Below are 25,782 nucleotides of genomic sequence, written 5' to 3'. Positions count from 1 at the left end.
GTAGGGGAACTGAAGCAGGGGTCTGATCCCCACATCAGGGCAACTGTCTTAGTCGGAGGAGGAACATTTAAGGCTAAGAGTGAAACAGCTGATTGGAAAGAGAATGGAAAGAGAATCAGATAGTCCTTGCCACAATCATACATACCCCAGACAGGGATGCAGGACCCCTGGAAGGCGCAGCAGCTGGCAGCTGGAGTTTAGGGATTGTGGAGCAATCCCAGGGTGAAGGCTACTGTTGACCGTGGAGAGAGTGATCGTGGGGATGTGAGAGAGGAGATTGTGGTGGGAACTGCCTGTGGAGGAAAGCTGAGCAGCCATGGAAGCAAGGAGATACTGCTGAGTTACGTGTAGGGGCTGGAGCCATCACCATAGCCTCTCTTACCCCACACACCAGCATTGGCAGCTGAACAATAGAGAGGCTGTCCCATCAAATGCCTGATGCCCAGAACTACAGAGTAGTTCCCCACCCAGGGGGCCCCTTTAAGTGCCTGACACGCCGACCTACAGAGTAGGATCCCAGCCAGAAGGACTCCTCTCTGTGCCTGACACACGGAACAACAGAGAAGGACCCCAGGCAAGGGAGCCCTCTAAGTGCCTGAATGGGCAGAGCTGTGAAGAAAGACAGGCCAGAGAGGCCTTCTGATCGACAGCTACAAGAGGCCAGAAAAAAGACTCTGATAGGGCGGTAACTCCTGTGGCGGAGGCAGTCCCTGTCGCTGCATAGTTGGTGCCATCAGGGTTCCCGCAGGCCAAGCAGCTGCACCACCTTCACGCTCAACTCTCACTGGGGCAGAGCTGCCACAGGCAAAAAAAGTCTTACATCTATGCACTCAGGGTCACTTCGGTCATGTCCTACTCTTTGCAACCCTGTAGACTGTGGTCTGTCAAGCTTCTCTGTCAAGGGCATTCTCCAGGCAAGAATACTGGAGTGTATTGGTCAGTACTGGTTGCCATACCCTTCTAGAGCACTATATTTTCTGTTGCCCTAGCCACCAACTCCCCTGAGTACCTGGTGCTGCCAGAACCCCTGCAACCCAAGCAGCTGCATAACCTCCACATCTGGTCCTCACAGGGGCAAACCCAAGCCCTCCAGGGCAGCCTCAGGAGCAAACACCAGTGGATGACCTACATGCAAAGTGAAAATAAAAGCACAATTGAAACCCAAGGGGCAGTGTGGCTAAGGAAGAAGACCCAAAACCTTCCCACCAGCTGAACAAGCTGCAGATTAAATCCACATGATCAACTGGGCAGACTCTATGTCTATGGAAGAGATAAAATGACATTGAGAGCTCCCACAAAAGAAAATGCACTAGTTCTGATAGCTGTGAGCATTGGAGTCAAGAACACACAGGAATAAGACCAGATTAGAATCTGAGCTGCCTCACAACAGGTCTGGAGATCAGCACAGTGTTGGAGTGCATCCTAGGGAGAGATCAAGCCCTGAGCCTTTGAAGTGGGAGCACTGACTCCAAGGCCCTAGACTACCAGAGAACTAACCCTAGGGAGTATCAAATAGTAAGAACTCACACAAAGAAAACAACTTGAATACAAGACCCAGCATCACCCAACTACCAGTAACACCCTGTGCAGGATGCCTCATTTAAACAAAAAACAAAACAAAAATACAAACCCAATCATCAGCAGACAGGATTACTCAGCCTTGCCCATCAGAGGAAAACAAACAAACAAACAAAAAACTCAGCACAAATCTCACCCTATACAAAGCTTACAAAAACCATTGGACCAACCTTAGGAGAACAGAAATCAAATGGAAAAAAAAATTCAACACTGAAAGGGAAAGGGAGACCTCAAACAAAATAAGTTAAAAAAATAATGAACAGGCAGAGAAATACTACACAAATGAAGGAACAAATTAGAAACATAGAAGTCCAAATAAATGAAGAGGAAACAGTCAAAATACCTTAAAAGGAATTCAGAATGATGATAGTAAAGATGATCAAAAACCTTGAAAACAAAATGGAGAGAATGCAAGAATCTAGAAAAATTAAAGAATAAACATACAGAAACAAACAACACAATTACTGAAATTAAAAATACTCTGGAAGGAATCAATAGCAGAATATCTGAAGCAGAAGAAAGAATCAGTGAGCTGGAAGATAAAATGGTGGAAATAACTTCTGAAGAGCAGAATAAAGTAAAAAGAATGAAAAGAACTGAGGACAGTCTCAGATACCTCTGGGACAATATCAAATACACTAATGTTTGAATTATAGGGGTCCCAGAAGAAGAAGAGGAAAAGAAAGGGTATGAGAACATTTTTGAAGAGATTATAGTTGAAAATTTCCCCAACATGGAAAAGGAAATAGTCAATGAAGTCCAAGAGGCACAAAGAGTCCCATACATGATAAACCCAAGGAGAAACACACCAAGACACATACTAATCAAACTAACAAAGACCTAACACAAAGAAAGAATATTAAAAGCAGCAAGGGAGAAGCAACAAGTAATATACAAGGTAAACCCCATATGTTTAACAGCTGCTCTTTCAGCAGAAACTCTGCAGGCCAGAAGGGAATGGCAGGATATATTTAAAGTACTGAAATGGAAAAATCTACCACCAAGCTTACTGTAGCTGGCAAGGATCTCATTCAAAATTGATGGAGAAATAAAAAGCTTTTCACAGAAGCAAAAGTTAAGAGAATTCAGTACTACCAAACCAGCTTTACAACAGATGTTAAAGGGACTTATACAGTCAAGAAATACAAGACAAGAAAAAAGATCTACAAAATCAACCCCAGACAATCAAGAAAATGGTACAAGGAACATATATATCAATAATTACTTTAAATGTAAATGGATTAAATGCTCCAACCAAAAGACACAGACTGGATGAATGGATACAAAAACAAGACCCATATATATGCTGTCTACAAGAAATACACTTCAGACCTAAAGACACATATAGACTTGTAAGAGGAGGGAAAAATATATTCCATGCAAATGGTAAGCAAAAGAAAGCTGGAGTAGCAGTCCTCATATTAGAAAAAATAGACCTTAAAATAAGGGATATACAAGAGATAGGGAAGGACACTACATAATGATCAAGGGATCAATCCAAGAGGAAGACATAACAATTGTAAATATCTATGCACCCAACATAGGAGCACCTCAATACATAAGACAAACACTAACAGACAAAAAAGGAAAAATTTGTATGACAGTGAAATTGTCTTTAAAGACATAAAAAAAGTCTTTAATTTAAAGACAGTAACACAATAATAGTAGGAGACTTTAACACCTCACTCACACCATTGGACATATCATCAAAACAGAAAATTAATAAGGAAACAGAAGTCTTAAATGATATATTAGATGAGATGGATCTCATTGATATCTTCAGGACATTCTATCCAAATGCAGAAGAACACACCTTTTCAAGTGCACATGGGACATTCTCTAGGATAAACCACATCTTGGGTCACAAATCAAACCTCAGTATATTTAAGAAAATTGAAATCATATCAAGCATCTTCTCTGACCACAATGCTATGAGACTAGATATCAATTACAAGAAAAAAACTGTAAGAAAAACAAACACATGGAGATTAAACAATACATTTCTAAATAACCAATAGGTTACTGAAGAAATCAAAAGGAAATCAAAAACTTATAGAAACAAATGACAATGAAAACACAACTCAAAACCTATGAGATGCAGCAAAAACAGTTCTAAGAGGGAAGTTTATAGCAATACAATCTTACCTCTGCTGCTGCTGCTAAGTTGCTTCAGTCGTGTCCAACTCTGTGTGACCCCATAGATGGCAGCCCACCAGGCTGCCCCATCCCTGGGATTTTCCAGGCAAGAACACTGGAGTGGGTTGCCATTTCCTTCTCCAATGCATGAAAGTGAAAAGTGAAAGTGAAGTCTCTCAGTCGTGTCCGGCTCTTCGCGACTCCATGGACTGCAGCCCACCAGGCTCCTCCATCCATGGGATTTTCTAGGCAAGAGTACTGGAGTGGGGTGCCATTGCCTTCTCCGAATCTTACCTCTAGAAACAAGAAAAACATCGAATAGACAACCTAACTTTACACCTAAAACAACTGGAAAAAGAAGAACAAAAAGCCCCAAAATTAGTACAAGGAAAGAAATTATAAAGATCCATGCAGAAATAAATGAAAAAGAAATGAAAGAAACAATAGTAAAGATTGATAAAACTAAAAGCTGGTTCTTTGAGAAGATAAACAAAATTGACAAACCTTTAGCCAATTTCATCAAGGAAAAAAAGACAGAAGAATCAAATCAACAGAATTAGAAATGAAAAAGGAGAGGTTACAACAAATAATGCAGAAATACAAAGGATTATAAGAGAGTATTATGAACAATTATATGGCAGTAAAATGGATAACCTTGAAGAAATGGACAGATCCTTAGAAAAGTTCAATCTTCCAAGACTGAACCAGGAAGAAATAGAAATTATGAACAACCCAATTACAAGCACTGAAATTGAAGCTATGATCAAAAATCTCCCCTAAAATGAAAGCCTGGATGGCTTTCCCAGGAGAAATCACGAGATGGCTTCACAGGAGAATTCTATCAAACATTCAGAGAAGAGCTAATGCCTATCTTTCTAAAACTCTTTCAAAAAACTGAAGAGGAAAGAACACTTCCAAACTCATTCTACAAGGCCACCATCACCCTGATACCAAAACCAGACAAAGGCAACACATAAAAAAAGAAAACTACAGGCCAATATCACAGATGAACACAGATGCAAAAATCCTCAACAAAATTTTAGCAAACAGAATTCAGCAACACATTAAAAAGATCATACACCATAATCAAGTTGGGCTTATTCCAGGGATGCAAGAATTCTTTAGTGTACACAAATCAATCAATGTGATAACACCATATTAACAAATTGAAAGATAAAAATCATATGATAATCTCAATAGATGCAGAAAAACCTTTGACAAAATTCAGCACCCATTTATGATTAAAACTCTTCAAAAAATGGGCATAGAAGGAACCTACCTCAACATAATAAAGGCCATATATGATAAGTCTACAGCAAACATTATTCTCAATGGTGAAAACCTGAAAGCATTCCCCCTAAGATCAGGAACAAGACAAGGGTGTCCACTTTCACCACTATTATTCAAAATAGTTCTGGAAGTCCTAGCTAAACCAATCAGAGAAGAGAAAGGAATAAAAGGAGTCCAGATTGGAACAGAAGTAAAGCTCTCACTGTTTGCAGATGACACGATACTGTACATAGAAAACCCTACAGATAGTATCAAAAATTTACTAGAGCTAACCAGTGAATTTAGCAAAGTTGCAGGATACAAAATCAATACACAGAAATCACTTGCATTTCTAAATACTAACAATGAAAAATCAGAAAGAGAAATTAAGGAAGTAATCCCATTCACCATTGCAACAAAAAGAATTAAGTATCTAGGAATAAACTTCCCTAAGGAGTCAAAAGAACGGTACACAAAAAATTATAAGATACTAATGAAAGAAATCAAAGATGACATAAACAGATGGAGAGATATTACATGTTCCTGGGCAGGAAGAATCAATATTGTGAAAAATGACTATACTACCAAATGCAATCTACAGATTCATTGTGATCCCTATCAAATTACCAATGGCATTTTTCACAGAACTAGAACAAAAAATTTCACAATTTGTATGGAAACACAAAAGACCCCGAATAGCCAAAGCAGTCTTGAGAAAGAAGAATGGAGCTGGAGGAATCAGTCTTCCTGACTTCAGATTATACTATCAAGCTAGAGTCATCAAAACAGTATGGTACTGGCATAAAAACAGAAATAAAGACCAATGGAACAAGATAGAAAGCCCAGAAATACCCATGCACTTATGGGTACTTTATTTTGACAAAGGAGGCAAGAGTATACAATGGGGGCAAAGACAGCCTCTGCAATAAATGGTGCTGGAGAAACTGGACAGCTACATGTAAAAGAACAAAATTGAACACTTCCTAACACCATACACAAAGATAAACTCAAAATGGATTAAAGATCTAAATGTAAGACCATAAGCTATCAAAGTCTTAGAGGAAAACATAGGTAGAACACTCATGACAAAAATCAAAGCAAGATCCTCTATGACCCACCTCCTAGAGTAATGGAAATAAAAACAAAAGTAAACAAGTGGGACCTGATTAAACTTAAAAGCTTTTGCACAGCAAAGGAAACTATAATCAAGGTGAAAAGACAACCCTTAGAATGGGAGAAAATAATAGCAAATGAAACAACTGACAAAGGATTAATTTCCAAAATATACAAGCAGCTCATATAACTTAATATCAGAAAAACAAACAACCCAATCAAAAAGTGGGAAAAAGACCTAAACAGACATTTCTCCAAAGAAGACATACAGATGGCTAATGAACATATGAAAAGATGTTCAACGTCACTCATTATTAGAGAAATGCAAATCAAAACTACAATGAGATACCACCTCACACCAGTCAGAATGGCCATCATCAAAAAGTCTACAAACAATAAATGCTGGAGAGGGTGTGGAGAAAAGAGAATGCTCTCGCACTGTTGTTGGGAATGTAAATTGATACAGTCACTATGGAGATTCCTTAAAAAACTAGGAATAAAACCACCATATGACCCAGCGATCCCACTCCTAGGCATATATCCTGAGGAAACCAAAATTGAAAGACACATATATCTCATTGTTCATTGCAGCACTATTTACAGTAGCTAGAACGTGTAAGCAACCTAGATGTCTATCTACAGATAAATGAATGGATAAAGAACTTGTGGCACATATACATAATCGAATATTACTCAGCCATAAAAAGGAACAACTTTGAGTCAGTTCTAATGAGGTGGATGAACCTAGAACTTATTACACAGAGTGAAGTAAGTCAGAAAGAGAAAGATAAATACCATATTCTAATACAAATATATGAAATCTGAAACAATGATACTACACAATTTACTTATAGGATATCAATGGAGAAACAGACATAGAGAATAGACTTATGGACATGGGGAGAGGGAAGGAGAGGGTGAGATGTATGGAAAGAGTAACATGTAAACTTACATTCAGTTCAGTTCAGTTCAGTCACTCAATCGTGTCCAACTCTTTGTGACCCCATGAATCCCAGCACACCAGGCCTCCCTGTCCATCACCAACTCCCAGAATTCACTCAGACTCATTTCCATCAAGTCAGTGATGCCATCCAGCCATCTCATCCTCTGTCGTCCCCTTCTCCTCCTGCCCCCAATCCCTCCCAGAATCAGAGTCTTTTCCAATGAGTCAACTCTTCGCATGAGGTGGCCAAAATATTGGAGTGTCAGCTTTAGCATCAGTCTTTCCGATGAACACCCAGGACTGATCTCCTTTATAATGGACTAGTTGGATCTCCTTGCAGTCCAAGGGACTCTCAAGAGTCTTCTCCAACACCACAGTTCAAAAGCATCAATTCTTCGGCGCTCAGCTTTCTTCACAGTCCAACTCTCACATCCGTACATGACCACTAGAAAAACTATAGCCATGACTAGACAGACCTTTGTTGGCAAAGTAATGATTCTGCTTTTTAATATGCTCTCTAGGTTGGTCATAACTTCCCTTCCAAGGAGTAAGCGTCTTTTAATCTCATGGCCGCAGTCACCATCTGCAGTGATTTTGGAGCCCCCCCAAATAAAGTCTGACACTGTTTCCACTGTTTCCCCATCTATTTCCCATGAAGTGATGGGACCAGATGCCATGATCTTAGTTTTCTGAATGTTGAGCTTTAAGCCAACTTTTTCACTATCCTCTATGCCAAGGCTGTATATTGTCACCTTGCTTATTTAACTTATATGCAGAGTTGGACACAACTGAGTGACTGAACTGAACTGACAGTACATCATGAGAAACGTGGGGCTGGAAGAAGCATAAGCTGGAATCAAGATTGCTGGGAGAAATATCAATAACTTCAGATATGCAGATGACACCACCTTTACGGCAGAAAGTGAAGAGGAAACTTACATTACCATATGTGAAAAAGATAGCCAATGGGAATTTGCTGTATGTCTCAGGAAACTCAAACAGGGGCTCTGTATCAACCTAGAAGGGTGGGATGGGGAGGAAGATGGGAGGGAGGTTCAAAAGGAAGGGGATATATGTATACCAATGGCTGATTCATGTTGAGGTTTGACATAAAACAACAAAATTCTGTAAAGCAATTATCTTTCAATTAAAAAAAAGTATAAAGTTTGAAAAAAAAGAATATGTGATCAACACATGCATGCGCTCGCACACACACACACACACACACACAATGGACTATTACTCAGCCATAAAAGAGAATGTGGTCCACTGGAGAAGGGAACAGCAAACCACTTCAGTATTCTTGCCTTGAGAACCCCATGAACAGTATGAAAAGGCAAAATGATAGGATACTGAAAGAGGAACTCCCCAGGTTGGTGGGTGCCCAATATGCTACTGGACATCAGTGGAGAAATAACTCCAGAAAGGATGAAGGGATGGAGCCAAAGCAAAAACAATACCCAGTAGTGGATGTGACTGGTGATAGAAGCAAGGTCTGATGCTGTAAAGAGCAATATTGCATAGGAACCTGGAATGTTAGGTCCATGAATCAAGGCAAATTGGAAGTGGTCAAACAGGAGATGGCAAGAGTGAACATTGACATTCTAGGAGTCAGCGAACTAAAATAGACTGGAATGAGTGAATTTAACTCAGATGACCATTATATCTACTACTGTGGGCAGGAATCCCTTAGAAGACACAGAGTAGCCATCATGGTCAACAAAAGAGTCCGAAATGCAGTACTTGGACACAATCTCAAAAATGACAGAATGATCTCTGTTCGTTTCCAAGGCAAGCCATTCAATATCACAGTTATCCAAGCCTATGCCCCAACCAGTAACACTGAAGAAGCTGAAGTTGAATGGTTCTATGAAGACTTACAAGACCTTTTAGAACTAATGCCCAAACAAGATGTCCTTTTCATTATAGGGGACTGGAATGGAAAAGTAGGAAGTCAAGAAACACATGGAGTAACAGGCAAATTTGGCCTTGGAGTACAGAAGCAGGGCAAAGACTAATAGAGTTTTGCCAAGAGAATGCACTGGTCATAGCAAATACCCTCTTCCAACGACACAAGAGAAGACTCTACACATGGACATCACCAGATGGTCAACACCAAAATCAGATTGATTATATTCTTTGCAGCCAAAGATGGAGAAGCTCTATACAATCAGCAAAAACAAGACCAGGAGCTGACTGTGGCTCAGATCATGAACTCCTTATTGCCAAATTCAGGCTTAAATTGAAGAAAGTAGGGAAAACCACTAGACCATTCAGGTATGGCCTAAATCAAATCCCTTATGATTATACAGTGGAACTGAGAAATAGATTTAAGGGACTAGATCTGATAGAGTGCCTGATGAACTATGGATGGAGGTTCATGACATTGTACAGGAGACAGGAATCAAGACCATCCCCATGGAAAAGAAATGCAAAAAAGCAAAATGGCTGTTTGAGGAGGCCTTACAAATAGCTTTGAAAAGAAGAGAAGCAAAAAGCAAAGGAGAAAAGGAAAGATATAGGCATCTGAATGCAGAGTTCCAAATAGCAAGGAGAGATAAGAAAGCCTTCTTCAGTGATCAATGCAAAGAAATAGAGGAAAACAACAGAATGGGAAAGACTAGAGATCTCTTCAAGAAAATTAGAGATACCAAGGGAACATTTCATGCAAAGATGGGCTCGATAAAGGACAGAAATGGTATGGACCTAACAGAAGCAGAAGATATTAAGAAGAGGTGGCAAGAATACACAGAAGAACTGTACAAAAAAGATCTTCATGACCCAGATAATCACGATGGTGTGATCACTCACCTAGAGCCAGACATCCTGGGATGTGAAGTCAAGTGGGCCTTAGAAAGCATCACTATGAACAAAGCTAGTGTAGGTGATGGAATTCCAGTTGAGCTATATCAAATCCTGGAAGATGATGCTGTGAAAGTGCTGCACTCAATATGCCAGCAAATTTGGAAAACTCTGCAGTGGCCACAGGACTGGAAAAGGTCAGTTTTCATTCCAATCCCATAGAAAGGCAATGCCAAAGAATGCTCAGACTACCGCACAATTGTACTCATCTCATATGCTAGTAAAGTGATGCTCAAAATTCTCCAAGCCAGGCTTCAGCAATACATGAACCGTGAACTTCCAGATGTTCAAGCTGGTTTTAAAAAGGCAGAGGAACCAGAGATCAAATTGCCAACATCTGCTGGATCATGGAAAAAGCAAGAGAGTTCCAGAAAAACATCTATTTCTGCTTTATTGACTATGCCAAAGCCTTTGACTGTGCATCAAAATAAACTGTGGAAAATTCTGAAAGAGATGGGAATACCAGACCACCTGACCTGCCTCTTGAGAAACCTATATGCAGGTCAGGAAGCAACAGTTAGAACTGGACATGGAACAACAGACTGGTTCTAAATAGGAAAAGGAGTATGTCAAGGCTGTATATTGTCACCCTGCTTATTTAACTTATATGCAGAATACATCAGGAGAAACACTGGGCTGGAAGAAGCACAAGCTGGAATCAAGATTACTGGGAGAAATATCAATAACCTCAGATATGCAGATGACACCACCCTTATGGCAGAAAGTGAAGAGGAGGTAAAGGGCCTCTTGATGAAAGTGAAAGAGGAGAATGAAAAGGTTCACTTAATGCTCAACATTCAGAAAACTAAGATAATGGCATCTGGTCCCATCACTTCATGGTAAGTAGATAGCGAAACAGTAGAAACAGTGTCAGACTTTATTTTGGGGGGCTCCAAAATCACTGCAGATGGTGATTGCAGCCATGAAATTAAAAGATGCTTACTCCTTGAAAGGAAAGTTATGACCAACCTAGATAATATATTAAAAAGCAGAGACATTATTTTGCCAACAAAGGTCCATCTAGTCAAGCCTATGGTTTTTCTAGTGGTCATGTATGGATGTGAGAGTTGGACTGTGAAGAAAGCTGAGCACTGAAGAATTGATGCTTTTGAACTGTGGTGTTGGAGAAGACTCTTGAGAGTCCCTTGGACTGCAAGGAGATCCAATCAGTCCATTCTGAAGGAGATCAGCCCTGGGATTCTTTGGAAGGAATGATGCTAAAGCTGAAACTCCAGTACTTTGGCCACCTCATGCGAAGAGTTGACTCATTGGAAAAGACTCTGATGCTGGGAGGGTTTGGGGGCAGGAGGAGAAGGGGACGACAGAGGATGAGATGGCTGGATGGCATCACCGACTTGATGGACATGAGTCTGAGTGAATTCTGGGAGTTGGTGATGGACAGGGAGGCCTGGCATGCTGCAATTCATGGGGTCGCAAAGAGTCGGACACGGCTGAGTGACTGAACTGAACTAAAAAGAGAATGAAATACTGTCATTTGCAGCAATGTGAATATAAATACTGTATTTGTCACTTATATGTGGAATCTAAAAAATAATACGAATGAATGTATATATAAAATAGAAACAGAGTCACAGACAAAACAAACTTTTGGTTACCACAGGGAAGAGAGAAGTATGAAGGGACAAATCAGGGGTATGGGATTAAATGAAACAAACTACTATATATCAAATAAATAAGCAACAAGGAATAGATAAGCACAGGGAATTATACTCATTATCTTCTATTAGCCCTGTGTTAAAGAATCTGCCTGCCAATGCAGGAGACACAGGAGACTTGGGTTCAATTCCTGGGTCGGGAAGATCCCCTGGAGTAGGAAATGGCAATCCACTCCAGTATTCCTGCCTGGAAAATTCCATGGACAGGGGAGCCTGGAGGGCTACAGTTCAAGGGGTCGCAAAGAGTTGGACGTGCTTGAGCATGCATGCACTATCTTGAAATAACCTTAATGGAATATAATCTGCAAAAATACTGAATAACTATGCTATAGATGTGAAACTAACACAATATCGTAAATCAACTGTACTTCAATTTTAAAGAAAAGAGAACGCGGTGGGAGAAAGGAGGCTGACCTAAGAAAGAAGTGTGGAGATGCTAGTGTTTAACTGACAGGCAAGGAAGAGGCATCAGAGGAATTTAGAAGAGAGAAGCAGAAGTGAATTGGGTTGGAAGCCAAGGCAACAAAGGGAGTCCAACGTCTGACATGCCCTTGAGAAGTCAAGCAGGATGTTGGAAAGAGACTGCTGAGCCTGGTTGTCAGCAGAGAAAGCTGATGTTTCATGACCTTGAGGGGTATGTTGGGCAGTCTTCAGGGATTAGGGAATAAGTGAGCACTGGGAAAGCCAAGGACAGAGCCTCTCTCCCTCATGCCTTGGGGAGAAGCAGGAACTTGTGTATGGGGGTGGGTGGGTGGGAAAGGCATGGATGTGACACAGGGATAGGCAACCCAAAGCAAAATGCTGACCCAGTGGGCACCCCAAAGCTTCAAAGCAAGCTTAGAAAAGCAAGTTCCCCAAAGGCCTTAGATGATGACAAGCTTTTCTTTCTCACGAAGCTGAGGCAGTTCCTTTGATAAGGCCCCTCTCAAAACTGGTGATACTCTGACAGTCCCTCAGAGACCACAGGGAAAAGGATCCCACAATCAATTATCATCTGGGTGCTCCTCACTGGTCATGGAATTTGGCGGGTCCCTATATGCTGCGTTCCAGCTCAGGGTCTGTACTATTCAGATCCAAGTGTAATTACCACTCTGTTTATTTTATAAAAGATTAATGGTTCCCCCTCCTCATTTCTCAAGAACAAACTTTCGTCTGTATAGAGTGAGTCATTAAGTATATCAGCTCAACTGCTCTGGTTGCAAGATTACAGATATAAAATCATCTGATTTTGACAAAAAACAGCTGCAGCTTTTCTTATTCTCTTGAGTCCACCATCACATGCCGAGAGACGCAGAGAATGTGACTGGTCAGGTCATATGATAGAGAGACACATGACCTTCACCTTCATCAGCAATCTTCCCAAGGCCCTCCAACAAGTCACCTTCGCTAAGATGTCTCTTAAGGACAGTTTAACTCTATTCAACCTACTCTCAAGAGCTGTTCCCATGAATAAGGTGGAAAATGAAGGATGAACAGGAAGGGACATTTATGCTCAGAAAGTTTACAATCTACCAATAATACCATAAACAAAACTCACTTAAGAACTAGGACTGATTATGGTTGAGGTGTTGACCAAAGAACTTAAGAAGGCAAGCTCAGCCCTCAGGCAAGACTTTCTAGAGGAGGTGGCATTGAAACTCATCTTAAGGGACACTGATTGTGTGTGTGTGTGTGCGTGTGTGTGCGTGCACATGCAGGCATGCACATGTACACACAGATGCACTGGGGTTAATCAGAGGGAAAGCAAAACATTTCAGGAGAAGGTACTTTATTAAACAAACACATGGATGCAGAGAATTGCAGTGCATGGCTAAGGTGTGGGAAAATCAGAGTTGGAGGAGGCTTTTGGTCCAGAGATTCACAGACTTTGATGTGTGTTAGATCTACCCGGGCAACATGTGACAAATTCACTAGCCCAAGCCTTGCCCTTGGGTTTTACAAGCTATGCTGCTGGGACTTGAGGATGTTAAGGATTAACCAGGGTCCCATCGCTCATTAATTAGCAGCTGAACTAGTTGGAGAACCTGTTTTCAGGGAAGGACAAGTTCTTTTGTTTGCTTATTTTTTGTTTTTGAAGGGACCTGAGGTATAAGATTTATGAAGTGAGAAACAAGAGAGAAGACCAAAGGAGCAGGTTGGACTCAAATTATGGAAAAATTGGATTAAAGTGAAAGGAAATCGGAATATTTCTGTCAGCACACAGGGTTACTGAAGATTTCAGAGGGGGAAGTGACATTGTCAAAGTCATCAGAGACGTGATCTAAGAACAAAACTTAGGGTTCGCCCTGTTGACTGGAGACAGAATCACACTGGCTTACAAATCTTGTATCTTCCTGTCAGCACGGCCCCCGACCCTCATCTGAAGCCCACAGAGGCCAGCTTTTTTTCTCCTTATATAAATCATGAAATATTTGTGAGAAAATATCACTTCATCAAGCATCTTTCAAAACAGCTCATTAAATCCCAGGAATGCAGTCAATGGGAGGAATGCACATTTTCATCTAGCTTCTGGCCCAAGGGCAATACGTACCCATCCTCCTGCCCGACCTCACCTGGACTCCCTCCATGGCAGGAAGAGTAGCCATGAGTCTACGCCTGAGAATAAAGGCAGAGTGGAGGTGGGGGACCAGACAGTAACCCAGGAGTCAGGTCTACAGATGGTAGGCCTCTCCACAACATGATGGGCAGACGGAGAGCTAGAGGATCACAACTGCGTTGCTCCTGGAGGTCTGGGGGCTGGGGATCTGGGCCCTGTTTATGTCTACCTGGCTTATCAAGAACTGAGGGAGAAGGATGGGAAAAGTAGTGAAATTTGTCCTTCCTTTAGCTCAACAGTTATTTATACTGGGTAACGTGTGTATGTGCATGCTAAGTCCCATCAGCTGTGTCCAACTCTTTGCGACCCTAGGGACTGTAGCCTGCCAGGCTGCTCTCTCCATGGGATTCTCCAGGCAAGAATACTGGAGTGGGTTTCCATGCCCTCCTGCAGGGGATCTTCCTGACCCAGGGATCGAACCTGCATCTTTTACAGTTCCTGCATTGGCAGGCAGATTCTTTAGCACTAGTGCCACCTGGGAAGCCCAAACTGGGTAATACTGGCATTGGAAAGACAACTCTGTGGGCTGCCAAGCAGGGCTGAGATGCTGGTAGTGGGGTTTGATGGTGATGGCCCTGACTGAAAGCCTCAGGGTGTCTCCCACGGTTCCTGCTGTCGATGCCCGGGCCTCAGTCCACTCAGTGTCACAAGAGGAGGCAGAACCCAGAAGTAAAGAAACCTGGATCTCAAGGCTCATGCAAGCCAACTATAGCCAATTGCTCAGCCCTTCTGGAGCTGCAGTCAGTGAGGATGCCTCAGCCTCCCAATGTGTCCAAACAAGAGTGACAGGAGAAGCTTCCTGTTTTTATTCTGGAGATGTTCATATTCAGATAAACTCCATACCTTAAGAGTGTGCTGAAAATCTAAGCTCCAGAGATATTACTAGAAGGTTAGGAGTCCATAGCTGTTCCCACGGATGTGTACACAGCCACTTATGGAGTCACTCCCACAATGAAGCAAGCCTGGAGATGATCGTAGCTCCTTCTCAGAATTCAAATACTTCTTGAAGGGATTGCAAAAAAGTCTTCCATATATTTTGATTCTGGGTGTAAAACTTGTTATGCAGCACATAACAAGAATTGCTCTTGGAACTGGACTGCTCACAACTTTCATATATGCAAATGAAAGCATTGTAAACCGGGTTTTTCTAAGAGAAGGGTGCTCAGAAGGGTGCTCAGTGTGTTTGGTTACTGGTAGTCTTAGCAGGATTTTCCATTCTTTCATATTACACATTTTATTCTCAGTCACTTCATTACAGCTTAATTTTAAAAACTCCTACCATAGTCCATTAGAGTTTCTGGGAAGTACTTTGGTTCGTTGGAATTACAGGCTTCATTCTGACATTCCTCTTCATGGGCTTAAAATGCCTATTTACTTAAAATGCCTTCTTGCATCATGCCTTTTAAATCCTAGAATTACTGGCATATGCTTTTAGAAGAATTGTGTCAGTATTATCAAACTTTTGTTCCCATACCAGTTTGGTTTCATTACCTTATAAGCTATGGGGAGTTTAGTAACATAATTAGATGGATTCTTGGCATATTGCTGGTTTTATTCTACCTCATACTAAACCTTTTGGATTTTTTTGACATCTAAGAATTTTAAGACAGGTTTTGCCAATATTTTTTACATGACCAAGTTATGGAGTGGCTGCCAGCAAGAGACAGTGTTCAGATGCAGATGATATTTGTTCAATATGTCAAGATGAATTTCAAAAGCCAGTTCTTCTCATCTGTCAACATATATTTTGTGGAGAGAAAAAACATGACCAATGTACAGAACTGTGATTTCAGACCATATAAACAAATGGAAACATGGAGTCACTTCATCACAGCTTTGAATATGTGAAGTTTTAAACTTCACATTAAGGCCCCAAAATACCAATTTCATTTGGTTACGGTGACTATTGATAAAGGCATTAGAATGGGTTTTCAAGGCTAGAAGTTAAGGAAAATGTTTCTAAATTGTTTTAAAGTATTACAACAAGACTTAAGTGTGTAGTCCAAATTATCAAAAAATTAAATGAAAGAACTCCATATTTAAAAGTATATGTAAGTAATGTTCAACCTAATGCACTGCTGCTGCTGCTGCTAAGTCACTCCAGTCAAGTCCAACTCTGTGCAACCCAATGGACGGCAGCCCACCAGGCTCCCCAGTCCCTGGGATTCTCCAGGCAAGAACACTGGAGTGGGTTGCCATTTCCTTCTCCAATGCATGAAAGTGAAAAGTGAAAGTGAAGTCGCTCAGTCATGTCCGACTCATTGCGACCCTATGGACTGCAGCCTACCAGGCTCCTCTGTCCATGGGATTTTCCAGGCAAGAGTACTGGAGTGGGGTGCCATTGCCTTCTCTGAACCTAATGCACATGCAACATTTATTCTTCCTAATTACTTGACAGATAGCTGCAGTGTTAAACTGTAAACATGTTTGCTTATTAATACTACCAAAATGATAATTGCATAACTAGTTTTAGGGGAATTCGGCTACTCTTTCCTGACATCATTTTCAAAATAAAAACTATTTTTCATAATGCTTTAAGAGATATTACCTGAATGTAAAATTTTCTTTATCATTTACCTTTATAATTCCCATTGAAAAAATTCTAAAATTTTAAAATAAAATTTGTATTTAAAATGAAAGTTCTAAATGCTATATTTTACCTGTAATAATCAGATTTTCTAAGGAAGATTAATTCATTGATAATGACATTTTAATATTGTAATTTTCTCTGTAGTATGATTAGCAATCATTGAGAATAGATGGCTTAAATTGCTTTTTGTTTTGTGGACATCATGCATACAATCCTGCCATCAGCTTTAATGTTCAGATCTTCCTTTTTGTATAATATCTTGGACTATCCTGAAGTAGCTATTAAAATAACTCACATGGATTAAAAAAAAGGCAACTATTAATACTTGACATCAATAGCTGATCAATGCATGAATCACCTGCTTCCTTGTATCTTCATCATGTGGAAAATTCCTGTGGCCTCTATTCCATAATTTTTCTCCTTCTTTTTGTCTTCTGGAGGGTATAATGCAGTTTCAACTGAAAGATTAAACAAAAACCTCCTAAGTGGAAGCACTCCTTATAGAAGAAAGCTCAAGATTGTAATTAAAATTAAAATTAAAATTGTGATGCCGTTGAATGTCACAGAAACTATCACCTTCGAACAAAGATAGGGCTAAATAACCCAGAATGAGGAAACTCTTTTTGAAGAATCATCTGCACTATATATATATCAATCCACCTCCATTTTGTGTGAAAGGTGGAAGCTCAGAGGCCACATACTTTATCTTCACATTGTGTTCAGACAGTGTTTCTCCACAGGCATGTTATTTGGAACGTAATGAAGTCGATCTGTGTTACCTAGAATCTGCACAATGCAGGACGCGCAGTACCCAAAATGCCAGCAGCTTCCTGAGTCTTGAAAAGCTGAATGTCATGGGCGCTGCTGCTCTTGTGTTCCAGAGTGCACTGCTTAAACTATTTCAGAACTATTTGAATCAGCATAACAATTCAAAATATTAGTAATATCTTCACTCTTCAGATGATGGACTGAGGTTTGAAACGGATTGCTGACTTTTCCACATGGCTACTGAGGGGTACTGCTGGCTCTAACCCCAAGAAACTGACTCTAAATTCAGCTCCTTTCCTAAAACATTGTGCTGCCTTTCAATGCAGGCAGAGACTCAGACTGGATCTCAATACATTAGTAAATACGTGCAAATGAACTGTTGTTGTTATTATATTTCTAGTTATCTTCTAAGGAGCCCAGGTCTTTTTACACAGATGACACTTTGTTCTGCAGGTCCTTGGTGGCAGGGTAGAGCTAGGAGCTAAGAGGACCTGGGTTAGTTTGGCTAATGGAGGGAACAGATCATGGAGCTTCCAGGGACAATGGGGTGGGGAGGCGAATAGGAAAGAGAACTACTGGGACCTAGTCACACCTTTAATAATGCAACATGACCTACACATGCACTCTTAACCCACGAGTCTCAAACCTTCAGTACAATGTATTACTCATGAAATGCTTAGCGAGTTTTGGGGATAAAGTGGCAAAGGGCTGAGAATTACTGCTGGGTCGGGAGAGGCTGATGCAGAGACAGCATATGTGGACTCAGAAGCCAGGGGCAGGAGGAGAGACCAGGAGGATGTCAGTCACTCAGAATCAGCAGAAATCAGGCAAGGCCTGGGGTTTTCACAGATGTGTAAATTCACCCAGATGTCTCAGACTGAGCGCACCAGATCACATCTGAATCCCAGGCAATTAAAGTGAGGATCCAAACATTGCTGAGCTATAGGATACTTTCAGGTTTTACAGGGAAGAGAACCAATCTGTGTCAGAAATCACCCAGCTTGAAACTTTCCCAAAGGCATTCTAAAGATTCATCTCCTCTTTTAAATAAAATTCACACACTATTTGAAGTGACTGGTCATTTACTTTTCAGACTGGTCAGGACCACGAGAGGAATTCTCTGAATAGAGTTAAAATTGGTGAATGTGAGATGTGATGAAGATCCAGAAATAAATGCTCTGAGGTCTGTTCAGCTAGTGTCCCCAGAATGTTCACTTCCATAAGCAGGGAGGAGACAACCATTCCAGGTCGTGCTCTGTAAGTAATGTAAGGATGCTTACGGAACTTTCATGACCAGATCTCATAAAAATGACAAAATGACAGAGAATGACTGAATCACATATGGAACAAGGACCAAATGTTAAATATAATTATAATCCAATTATGATTATTATACATTAGGATTCTCATAAAATCATCCAGTTTGTTCTCAATAAAAACTTGGTGAAACCTGGCTTGTATTCTTTTGGACACACTAGTCTGTTCTTGTTTTCTTGTTGGAATGTTTTGGTTTGCTGCTTTTTTTGTATTCAAGACCTTATTACTGCTTGAGAAATGTTCCTTATCTTTCAGTTCAGTTCAGTCACTCAGTTGTGTCCGACTCTTCGCGACCCCGTGAATTGCAGCACGCCAGGCCTCCCTGTCCATCACCAACTCCCGGAGTTCACTCAGAGTCACGTCCATTGAGTCAGTGATGCCATCCAGCCATCTCATCCTCTGTCGTCCCCTTCTCCTCCTGCCCCCAATCCCTCTCAGCATCAGGGTATTTTCCAAGAACTCTTATTTTTGCATGTGCACTAATCTCTACTTGAGAAGCAGGAGATTGTGTCCCTGGATGCCTGCACAGCCCTGCAGTTGAGTCTCACTGAGATCTGAATCTGAGTGCTGCCCCCTAGGGGTTCTCTGATGCAGTGCCCTGCAACCCTGGGGAGGATGCTCATCCACTCTAGGCCAAGGGTCCTGTTCAAGGTCTTCAGTGCTCCACATGGTTCAGAGAGGAGAATAAAAGAAAAACCATTACTGTTGCCAGTAATGCTGATGCTTCTGTGCTGATGCTTCTCAACAGGCCTTTCAATTCCCCCTCATTGTTCTAGTCATCTTTCCAACCTCCTGCCTAAAGCAGGCTCTGGTTTGACCTGTCCCCGACACAATTAGTCAGTGGTTGACCCTCATTTAAATACCAATAAAACTCAGAATGGCATTGTGTTCTTTGAAAATAAACTTGATAAGCCTGATACCTCAAAAGAAATCCTGCAGTGGACCTCTCCTCAAAACTTGGGCAGTGCTTCCCATCACAGCCCGCACAGTGGAGGAACATTCTACCCAGTTTCCACTCTTCCCTCAGTGGCTCCAGATTTCTACTGCAACCTGTTTAGAACCCAGTGTTTTATAAGGAAATGGCACAGAAAAGGAGCACAGCTACTGCTCAAGCAGGCAACTCTCAGGGTCCCAGAATTTATATATAAGGATTTAGAAAATATCCTAGAAACCACAGTCGCAGGGTCTTCAGGGACAAGTAAGGCAATCAGAGACCCTTAATTTTAAGGGAAGAAAAATACAATCATAAGTTTACCATATTTATCTAAATAAACTCTGTATGTTTGAAAGTGGGTCCTTTCTGGACTTTGAAGCGTGGATTTGAAATTTGCATGGAATGGGAATCCATCCAAGCCAATTCGTTGTTGTTGAGTCTGTGAACAATAGACTGTTGTTGTGACCCCATGGACTGCAGCACGCCAGGCTTCCCTGTCCTTCACTATCTCCCTTAGTTTGCTCAAATTCATATCCATTGAGTAGATGATGCCATTCAGCCATCTCATCCTCTATCACCCCCTTCTCGTCCTGCCCTCAATCTTTCCCAGCATCAGGGTCTTTTCCAATGAATCCGGTCTTTGCATCAGGTGGCCAAAGTATTGGGGTTTCAGCTTCAGTATCAATTCTTCCAGTGAATATTCAGGGTTGATTTCCTTTAGGATGCACTGGTTGGATCTCCTTGCAATCCAAGGGACTCTCAAGAGTCTTTTCCAACACCACACTTCAAAAGCATCAATTCTTCGGCACTCAGCTTTCTTCACAGTCCAACTCTCACATCCATACATGACCACTGGAAAAATAATAGCTTTGGCTATACAGACATTTGTCAGCTTGCCAGGTGTTAATACTTCATTCAGGACATGGCAGTCATTCTTGCATGAAACTACTAACCAGCCACATTTTTGAATACTACTCATTTCACCAATTAAAAACTATTTCAAACATTTCCTATGCTAATCAATTGGCCTCCTGGTGTACATACAGTTAATTTTATTTATGATACTAAGTGACCTAGCAAAGGAAACTATAAACAAAACACAACCTATGGAATGGAAGAAAATATCTGCAAATGATGTGACCACCAAGGGATTAATTTTCAAAACATACAAATACCACAAACAGCTCAACAACAAAAGAACAAACAAACCATTCAAAAAACAAGCAGACGATCTAAATAGACATTTCTCCAAAGAAGACATACAGATGTCCAACGGCATATGAAAGATGATCAACATCTCCAATTATTAGAGAAATGCAAATCAAAACTCAACGATATACCACCTCACACCAGTCAGAATGGCCATCACTTAAATGTTTACAAATAACAAATGTTATAGAGGGTGTGGTGAAAAGGGAATCCTCCGACATCATTGGTGGGAATGTAAGTTGGTGCGGCCACTGTGGAAAACAGTGTGGAAATTCCTCAGAAACTAAAAATAACATTGCTGTATGATCCAGCAATCCCAATTCTGGGCATATATCCAGATAAAACTCTAATTCAGAAAGATATTTGCACCCCTATGTTCACAGCAGCACTATTCACAATTGCCAAGGCATAGAAACAACCTAAATGTTCATTGACAGATGATTGGATGACGATATGATACACACACACACACACACACACACACACACACACTGGAATATTATTCGGCCATAAAAAAGAATGGAATAATGCCATTTGCAGCAATATGAACAGACCCAGAGATTATCATACTAAGTGAAGTAAGTCAGAAAGAGAAGAAAAATGCCATATGAAATCACTTATATGTGAAATCTAAAATATGACACGAATGACTTATCTACAAAGCAGAAACAGACTCAAAGACAGAGAGAACAGACTTGTGGTTGCCAAGAGGTCCAACATGAGAGAGGGATAGATTGGGAGTTTGGGGTTAGCAGATGCAAACTAGTATATATAGAATACATAAACATCAAGGTCCTACAGTATAGAGCAGGGAATTATATTCAATATCCTGTGGTAAACCATAATGGAAAAGAATATAAAAAGAGAATGTGTATTTATGTATAAGTGAATCACTTTGCTGAACAGCAGAAATCAACACAATATTGTAAATTAATTATACTTCGATGAAATAAATAAGTTACTATCTTAAAGATCTTGATTCTGGCGAGGGTTCTGCATCCATTGGTTAACCACCTTTGGAGGGTAGATTTCCAAAACATGGTATTGACGTGTATATCATTATACGTGAAATAGGTCGCCAGTCCAGGTTCAATGCATGAGACAGGGTGCTCGGGGCTGGTGCACTGGGATGACCCTGAGGATGAGATGGGGAGGGAGGTAGGAGGGGGGTTCAGGATGGGGAACACATGTACACCCATGGCTGAGTCGTGTCAATATATGGCAAAAACCACTACAATATTGTAAAGTAATTAGCCTCCAATTAAAATAAATAAAAAAAAATGCTAGCTAACTGCTCTTAGAAGATAGAGTAACTTGTGTATACAACTACATCACAACGCTTATACTGAGGTATAGACAGAGTTGGAAGCAAGAAAAAAAGTCTTGACCAGCTGACTTTTTGCTTTGTGAATCCTACTTCAGTAGGTACTGAGTCCCATGGAAGGACAGGCTCTCTTTGCTGGAGATTGACTTGTTTTACAAGAAATAAATCTTGATTGTAAAATCTTATTTTACAAGAAATAAAACTTGATTCAGTTCTCCACCTCCACTTTCCTCTGCTGCTGCTGAAAAACTCTAGTAGAGAAACATCTAACAGTGAAGAAGCATAAATCTCAAGTGTGTTATCAAAATTCCATTGATTAACAGAAAAAATGTTACTGGTGAATCCTGGCTGAAAGGTAAAAGTCTAATTGTTTTTAAAAGACATTCTCCCTAAAGTATAAAACTATTGTTTTTGTTGACTCAAATTCTTTGTAAGATATGTCAAGCCTTTTCAAGAACAATATGGAATATAAATAAAACACACACACAGAGGTGCATGCACACACACACACACACACACACACACACCTGTAACTCTCATTGATACTTTAACACAAGGTTTTAAATTAAAATCAGGCAACTGAAATCTTAAAATAATTTCACCATAAACCTTAGTTTTGAAACTATCATTCATCAAACACCAAGTAACCTAAACTTTGAGATTAAATCCCTTCCGAAGAACACGATTCAAAGAATCTTTCCCATTTTGAGTCTTTTTTGGAATGAGGCAGGTGTGGAAATATGTAAAGTAATAACAACAAAATAATACAATAAAATAGTAAATGAACCAATGCCTCAATCTTACGAAATAGCTCAGCTGACCAACATGCATTTCATTTTGCTAGGCTTTCTTTCAGCAGCTTTGATCTCCTAGATGTTGCATGGCTTCTGAAAAAATGGCAGAAATAAATCAAGGTGCAGTAAAAAAGGTAGCAAAGCAAGAACAGTAATTGTGCTTTCACTAAGCTGAGACATTGGCAGTCTCTGGCATTCATCTAGCTGGTGTTAGGATGATTTTTGAAAGAGACAAACCCCCTAAAGCCAGAGGGGCAAGATCTGCACAGATATGCAGGCTTGTGTGGAGGTGAGTATGGAATAAACTATATTGCCTGAATGATACGGATGAAGGGCCCAGAAAACCTCTCTGTCCTCAGACTACGTCCCTCACTACTCTGGCATGGTTGCCCAAGCTTCAACCATTAAAGACTTTATTTTTTGGTTTTAAGATTGTGATTTTCTAACTCCTTTAAGCTGCCAACATTCTCCCATTTAATAAAAAGTTAGGGGCTTCCCTAGTGGTCTAGAGGTTAAGAGTATGCCTGCCAATACAGGGGACACAGTTTCCATTCCTGGTCAGGGAAGATCCCACATGCTGTGGAGCAACCAAGCCCATGTACTTCAACTGTTAAGGCTGTGCTCTAGAGCCCATGAAGTGCAACTGCTGAACCCTGGGTGCCTAGAGGCTGTGGTCCTCAACAAGAGAAGCCACTGCAATGAGAAGGCCACACAGCATAAGAAAGCCCACACACAGCCATGAAGACTGAGTGCGGCCAAATATAAAAAAATAAATAAAAATTTTAAAAAAGAAAGAAATCGTTAACAAATTTTATTCAGAGGCCTAATAAAGCAGATAAAAAGCAGAGATGCTGTAACTGAAGTAGATGACCCATCCAGTCAGCCCCTTACTCCCTCTGAGACACATCTGCAAACTGCTAAGGCTCATTGAAGGCCACTGAAAAACCACTGGGTTAAAACAGAGCTTCCCAATTGGTGTACACAAAAGGATTACACAAGTTGGGAGATACCAAGTCCTTCAGTCCTTACAGGCAGGGCTGACGGGGAGGTGTGGAACTGTGGCCAAGCCATCCGTGACCCGTTGTCTCTCACTTTTATTTACCTCAGTGGTGGGCTTAACTGGTGGCCCAGTGATAAAGAAACCCCCTGCCAATAGTGGGTTCAGTCCCTGGGTCATGAAGGTCCCCTGGAGAAAAAAATGGCAACCCAGTCCAGTATGCTTGCCTCGGAAATCCCATGGACAGAGGGGCCTGGCAGGCTACAGTCCATGGGGTCGCTAAAGAGTTGGACACAACGGAGGGACTAAACAACAACGGGAATGTTATTATCATTTTCTGTTGTGTGCCAGACATGAGAAAAGGTTAGGGAGCACTCAGTTAGGGCATTATGCTCTGACTGAGTTTATCACACCGAATTACTGCTGGTTATTAACACCTTAGCATGCACTTTTCCCTGCTAATTCTCCATGGAAAGGAAACATAGTCAAGCAAATCTGGGTAGGGGAGAAGCTGGAAATATGGGTCATAAGCCAGGAAGCTCTCGGGAAGGAAAGAACTGAGTGGGAGGCCCACAAGAGAAGGCTGGAAGTGGAGTTCTGGATGCCTGGCACCAAAAGGTACGACATTAAGACAAGAGGAAAAGGCCACTCAGGAAGCCCTGGAGGGCTCTAAGAGGAGGTCCTGCTCTCCCACCGCAGGAGGATCAGTCCTGCTCTCAGGCATCAGATCAGATCAGTCGCTCAGTCATGTCCGACTCTTTGCGATCCCATGAATCGCAGCACACCAGGCCTCCCTGTCCATCACCAACTCCCGGAGTTCACTCAGACTCACGTCCATCGAGTCCGTGATGCCATCCAGCCATCTCATCCTCTGTCTTCCCCTTCTCCTCCTGCCCCCAATCCCTCCCAGCATCAGCCCATGGCAATCCTGCATGCAAACACAGACTTTCCTCCAGAGAGAGTTTATTCCTGAGGGTAAATGCTCATTCGGGACACCCAGAGGAGTGGATTATTCACCTGGAAGAAGGTGGACTTGAGTTTCGAAAGAGCAGGTGAGTAATTGCAAGGGGGGGACCCGTCACAGAAGGAGGCAGGCCCTGACAGTCTCTGACTGAATAAACAGTGCCACTTCCCCCCTCCTCCCTCCCCAGCATCCCGTCCTCTTCCTGTTTCTCAACTTCTTTTCCCATCACTCTGACTCACAAGTGTCAGCCACAGGAGTGGCTCCCCATCTCCCGGCCTTCAGAGATCTCATTGTAAGCGGTTTCTTCTCATCCCCGTCCACTTGGTGTTGGGCACCAATCCAGACCCGACCCACTCTTCCAAAGGCGCCCCCTGAGGTGCAGCTTCCTGGCAGGCACCTTCCACAGGCAAAAACGATGTGCCTCAGAGGACCGATGCGCCAGACGGACAATCTGAGGTTTATGGGTTTTCAGCAAGGGGTTCACAAAGCCCTGCCAATTCCCCTTTTGCCATTGGCCAATTCCCTTTCACTGGCTCTCCCTGCCTGTCATCTGCTTTGTCAACCAAATCCCTTTTCATTTTTTCTCAGCTTCATCTTGGACTCAGGCCTAGTAAGGCCTGTCAAGAAGATTCCTAATGTAGGAAGTTTTATCTCTTCCACCACCATCCTGAGAGGCGTTGCCTGTCCTTCTGTGACACGTTTCACAGGAAGG

General features: G+C 41.5%; 1 pseudogene; it reads left to right on the top strand.

Moving 5' to 3' along the window:
* Window positions 1-14,776: 14,776 nt before the first annotated feature.
* Window positions 14,777-16,013, top strand: LOC129633366 (E3 ubiquitin-protein ligase RNFT1-like; annotated as a pseudogene).
* Window positions 16,014-25,782: the final 9,769 nt, after the last annotated feature.

The sequence above is a fragment of the Bubalus kerabau genome, chromosome 18, assembly GCF_029407905.1.
Source record: "Bubalus kerabau isolate K-KA32 ecotype Philippines breed swamp buffalo chromosome 18, PCC_UOA_SB_1v2, whole genome shotgun sequence".
NCBI classification, from domain to species: Eukaryota; Metazoa; Chordata; class Mammalia; order Artiodactyla; family Bovidae; genus Bubalus; species Bubalus kerabau.
This window is presented reverse-complemented; position numbering and strand designations above follow the sequence as displayed.